This window comes from Otolemur garnettii, unplaced genomic scaffold, assembly GCF_000181295.1.
Source record: "Otolemur garnettii isolate 467f Iridium unplaced genomic scaffold, OtoGar3 scaffold00032, whole genome shotgun sequence".
Taxonomy (NCBI): Eukaryota; Metazoa; Chordata; class Mammalia; order Primates; family Galagidae; genus Otolemur; species Otolemur garnettii.
In genome coordinates this window covers 4,355,247-4,361,685 of record NW_003852427.1, presented here as the reverse complement: position 1 = coordinate 4,361,685, position 6,439 = coordinate 4,355,247, and positions in this window count along the sequence as shown.

Genomic DNA, 6,439 nt, shown 5'->3' with positions numbered 1-6,439 from the left:
CTTGGGTGTCAGCCTAACTGGCCTGCAGGTGGCCATTTCCTTTCCATATACCATTTAGAGATTACAAAGCAAAGCCAGCCCCCTGCTGGCTCTGAGCTAGCCGAGGAGCATGCTCCCAGCTCACCATCAGAGAAAGCCCACCCAGCAGGTTGGACAGCCCATCCCACCACTCCCCCGTTTGTTCTTAATCACAACTCCTTCACTGTCAGAAAAGATTCTGTGTATTATTATAAAACGTCTGCTACTGTATATAAATTCTTACAATTTTTTTTTGAGACTGAATCTCACTTTGCTGCCTAAGCTAGAGTGCCGTGGTATCAGCCTAGTTCACAGCAACCTCAAACTCCTGGGCTCCAGCGATCCTCCTGCCTCAGCCTCCATGGGACTATAGGTGCCTGCCACAATGCCCGGCTAATTTTTCTATTTTTAGTACAGATGAGATCTTGCTCTTGCTCAGGCTGGTCTTGAACTCCTGAGCATCTCAGCACCTGAGCCTCCCTACCTCAGCCTCCCACAATGCTAGGATTACTAGCATGAGCCACTATGCCCAGCAACAAAAACTGTTTTAACAGAGGAAAGCTTATCCTTAAATTTATTTTCTTTTCTTTCTTTCTTTTTTTTGTTGAGAAGGAGTCTTGCTATGTCACCCTTGGTAGAGTGCCGTGATATCACAGCTCACAGCTGTAACCTTAAACTCTTGGGCTTAAGCTCCTCTCTTGCCTCAGCCTCCCAAGTAGCTGAGACTACAGGTGCCTATCACAATGCTCGGCTACTTTTTTTGTCGCAGTTGTCGTTGTTTAGCAGGTCCAGGCCAGGTTCGAACCCGCCAGCCTCAGTGTATGCGGCCGGCGTCCAAAGATTCTACTTAGTTTATAAACTCTCAAATTAATGACAACAAGACCAGAGGGGACATAGCCAGATATTACTTATAATGTGGCTGATGAACAAATTCAATTTCCTACCACAAATATTTGCAATTCTAGGTGAATAGTCACAATTTTTTTATAACAGGCATCTTAATAAGTACACTTTTTTGGTAACCAATCTATAAATCATACAGGCCTTGTGATTTCCACGGCCTTGAGATTAAGGGTTACAATCCATACAGAATTAATTAATAAAGCCCAGAGTTAATGGGTAGAAGGTTACAAGAGCGCTCCTGCAAATAAACTTACAGTTACGACGACAAGACTAGAATAAGCAGAGAATCGATATTTTTGAGTTTTCTCTTTTATGCAAAGAAATATCAGTATGGGTTTTGTGAAAAAGCACGCATGGTTATTATAAATTATTCAAGCACTGCACAGAGGTTAAAAAATTCAAATGCCACCACTCATACACAACGAGCATTTACATTAGCAGCGTATCATTCTAGATGTCTTTCTGTGCGTGTGTTCCAGAAAGACTAAATAGATACACTGAAATATTTTTATACAGCTGTAATTTTTGATATATGCTATGTAATACCTTATTGCATTTAATTTCCTTTGTATTTAAAACTCGAAAAAGAAGCCAAAGAAAATTGGAAAGTATTATAAAATTTCAAACTAATGTTTATTCACCTCAAGACAGTGTTTTTTAAAAACATCCTTCTATACTTAGGCTAGGCACAGTGGTTCACGCTTGTAACGCAGGTGGATTACCTGAGCTCAGGAGTTTGAGACCAACCTGAGCAAGAGTGAGACCCCTCATCTCAAAAAGAAATAGCTGGACGTAAGAGAATCACTTGTGGGTGGCCAAGAGTCTGAGGTTGCTGTGAGCTATGTCACCATGGCACTCTATCCAGGGTGACTAAATGAGACTCTGTGTCAAAATAAAGAAATAAATAAAAATATCCTGTAATTAAAAAATATATATATATTTTTGAGACAGAGCCTCAAGCTATGCCCATGGGTAGAGTGCTGTAGCATCACAGCTCACAGCAACTTCCAACTCCTGGGCTCAAGCGAGTCTCCTGCCTCCGCCTCCCAAGTAGCTGGGACCACAGGCATCTGCCACAATGCCTGGCTATTTTTTGGTTGCAGCCATCATTGTTGCTTGGCCGGCCCGGGCTGGATTCGAACCCGCCACCTTAGGTGTATGTGGCTGGCGCCTTAGCCACTTGAGCCACAGATGCCGAGCCTAAGAAAAAAATATTTTGAGGGAAAAATCATAATTGTTTTTACATGCCATGCTACTATTTAAGTGTTATTGTTAGGACTCCCTGCTGTGAAAGATGAGAATATGACATGTAAAGCCTTCCCTTTCTTCTCCCCATCTTCACATCCTGTGATACAAATACTTTTACATAAGTGGTATTTATATTTTATTTTGTAACCATAACTTGTAAAATGTTTTGTATGAATATTATTTCATAGTTAAATGTTTCTAAGTCTTACCACTTGGCATTTGACCTCAGCTCTCCACTCCCCAAATCTTCATTTTGATTCATACAAATTTAACTTCAAATAAGACTTTCACCGCTCTCTCCTAATGGTATTTACTATTCTTTGATGTTTTCCTTCTCAAAAATACTGATTTTCAACAGTATTTTCCCTTTAAAGTTTTTACTGTAACTTGACTTTTTTCTTGACTAAATTTCCCCCAAGGCTTTGAGAAATTAAGATTTTGCCAGTGTCACACAGCTAGTGTGCAAAGTTTGGAGGCAAATACAGGGCTAATATCATAGCTCATTCTGTTATCATCTGCCCTTTATCTCCTGCGACGACTCGGTTATCCAGTTGCTCATTATCCATCATTCTCATCTGTCTAGCTCTGTAGCTAGCCATCTGTTATACTCTTCCAACCATCAGACATCCTGCTACCTACCTCTTCATCACTCCATTAGCACATATGTGATGTGAACTTACTTATAGCCATTAATCTATCCAGACATTCCACCTATTCCATTTATCAATGCACCCATCATCCTTCTGTTTACCTATCTATCCATTTTTCTATATTCATTTACTCCAACATCTATCTGCCATCTCCCTACTCATATGTGGGTGCATAGATATAGACATTCATCTACCATCTACCCACCCACCAACGCACCCATTCAGAAGTCACTCCATGTCATCTCCCATCCATCATTTATCCTTTCTATTAATTTATCTATTCATCCAGTTATCAATTTGTCTGATAACCCAGAAACCCAGATCTTCCATAAAATAGGGAACAGTCTCCTTCTATGACTCTTCTGATCTCATTCCATTTCCCAGATACCACGATAAGACCACAGCATTCCATAAGCATAATAATAAGGTCTGTAAACTGACATCTTAATCTTACCCAAATTAAAATTGTGGAACAGAGAGGGTGGATCTTATGGTATCCTATTAAACGTTGGGCACTCTATTAATAATCTGTCTCTCCAATAATTGAATCTTCTAACCTTAAATTAGCCAATCTCCTCTTTATTGAAGCAAAGAGTACAATGTCACACCATGAGGCAAAAGCTTTTCCCACATTTAGATTCTTTCAGACCTCCTCCTTTCATTGGTGTGATGATTTTACTGAGGGTACAACCTTCCATCAATCTACCCACTACTTAGCTCTTTGGCCATCCAGGCAGCACTAAATGCAAATTGCCAAGCTGCATGTACTTTTACATCTACTTGGTTTTTTCTTTTTTGAGACAGTCCATTATGTCGCCCTTGGTAGAGTGCCATGGTGTCACAGCTCACAGCCACCTCAAACCTTTGGGCGTAAGCAATTCTCTTGCCTCAGCCTCCTAAGTAGCTGGGACTATGGGTTTTACCTCTACTTTCCCACGTCCACCTTAGGTTAAGCAACCCAAAAGCACCACTTCCATAACCTCGGTAACAAATGGAGGTGAGAAAAACTCAGTTTCTCACCCAGAGGAGTGGTTTGCTAGAATGACTGGGTCAAGGCTGTTCATGAAAGATACAGGTCAAAACCAGGAAAGCGTATAGGACTAAATATAATCGAAAACCTCTCTTGCAAGAGTAAATGGCAAAGTAGGGATAAGGAAATTGTAATTCAACCTAGCGCTAAAAAAAGAAAGGAGACAGGAGAACAAGGAGTAATAAGGAAAGAGTAGGGTGATGAGGAAAAGAACGAGGAGTGGAGGAGTGGAAGGGGGAGAAAGGGGGTTACCAGGGTCTCACAGATCGTGAACTAACCCTGTCTTCTGGTGGTCTCTAAAAATTCGATGGTAGAGAAATTATGGAAGTAAGATAGAGGAGTTAATATAAAACCCGTGACAACCCCTGGGGAGACTAAAACTGGGATGAACCAATGTGAATAGTCTGATGTAGGAGTGGCAGGCACAGATGGAGCAGGAAAGAATGGTCCAGGGATTTTCAGTTCTGCTCAGTCCTCTTTCCTCTATTTCCCAAGGAAGGTCATTGGTGGCCTCTGACACTGTAGAGAATCAGAGCAAGAGCTCAAGCTGCTCAGAACTCCCGGGTAATAACAGACCTGGGCTAGACTGAGTTCTGATGACACAAATGCAGGCTGACCCACATCCCAGGACATTTGTTCTTCTATCCTGTTCTCCTGCAAACCCCTGAGCATGACGGATGACCACCTCAGGGACGGTGGATGACTTCCTCACGAATGGCGGCTGACCATTCTGAAAATTATATCTCCTCTCAGTGCTGCTTTTTTCAAAAAATGTAAAGATGAATCCTGACTGAAGAAGTTTCTCTGTGAAATGAAAGCAAAAGGAATGTTGACCAGCAGCCCTGCAATCCCTGAGGCTCTGCAGTCTGGGGCTCATCCTCACCCCTCTCTTCATACTCACCAGGAGGGCCAGGGACAGAGGCCAGACCTTCCTCGTGTCCCTTATCCATTATCAGCCGGGGAAGCTAAGAATCACAAAGGAAATATGACCTCGCAAGGCAAAATCAGTTGATCTGAGGGGTAAAACCATTATAAGAACTATACAAAAACATGACTACAATGTATATAGACAGATCCTCCACGGAATACACACACAATAAACATGACATATATATTCAAAGATATAGGAAAGAATATTTGTAAAATGAAGAAGGCACAAAGGCCCAGAAAAGAGTACCTTATGTCTCTTCTGACGGAAGAATAGGAAATTCATTCAGGACAATGAAGCACAACTATTTATTTATTTATTTATGAGACAGAGTCTCACTATGTTGCCCTAAGTAGAGTGCTGTGCTATCACAGCTCACAGCAGCCTCCAACTCTTGGGCTCAAGTGATTCTCTTGCCTCAGCCTCCCAAGTAACTGGGACGGCAGGTATCCACCACAATGCCTGGCTATTTTTTGGTTGCAGTTGTTATTTTTGTTTAGCAGGTCTGGGCTGGGCTCGAGCCCTCCAGCCTTGGTATATGTGGCTGGGCTATGGGTGCCTAGACAAAGCACAGCTTTTAAAAAATATACTTGAAGATACTGAAGAAATAATAAGGTAGGAAAGAAGTGGTGGGTCTATGCTGGACGATGTGTCTCATGAATGTAATCCTAGCATGAGGCTGAGGAGAGTGGATTGCCTGAGCTCACGAATTCCAGACCCACCTGAGCAGGAGTGAGACCCCCATCTCTACTAAAAATAGAAAAAATAGCTGGGCACCTGTAGTTCCAGCTACTCGGGAGGCTGAGGAAAGAGGATCGCTTGAGCCCAAGAGACTGAGATTGCTGTGAGCTATACTAACTTCATGGTGCTCTACCCAGGGCAACAAAGTGAGACTCTGTCTTAAAAAAAAAAGTAGTGGGCCTAGAAATATCTTGGAAAAAAAAAGTCAGGAACCCAGAAAGGTGCACTCAACATTTGGACTACTTCTACCTTGTGTACCGTTATCACTTTTGGAAGAGCCAGTTGAGAGCCTGAGCAGTATTTGAGATGGTCTCAAAGTATTTAATAACAGGGTAAAAAGTCAGAGTCTAGGACTTGACTTATCAATGGAAGTAGCCTCATGGCCAGACCAGAACCTGACTAACTGCAGCTTAGTAATAAGATTGGACTGGAAGTAGATCAGCTCTCACAAAGACTGCAGCACAAATCGGCTCAGTGTCTGAAATTGGATTAAAGCTCTACCAGTTTGCCAGAATTCCCTGATGCCTGGCGTAAACAAATGTAAATCCTCCCTAGAGAAGAACGTCTTCCTAGACCTCAGCTGGTTTCTACACCAGTAGTTTTTCAAATACAATCCTTATTGCATAATAAAAATAATCAGACACTTGAGGAGACAGGACAATATGAATGAAAAGGAGGATAAGAACATCCCCCAAATAAAAACCCTAATTCTAACCCTCAAAAGAAACAGACCAATAAAGTTCCCAGATAGTAAGACTATTGGGTACATACTTTAAAACGATACTTGCTAAATTCAATAAGATTTTTTGAAAAAGAATAGGTCTGAAATTTTTTTAGGGAAAAGAAAATCATTAAAAAAGACATTTTTAAAAGAATATAGCAGATATGAAAAGTAATTATACAGACATTCAAGACCTTAAA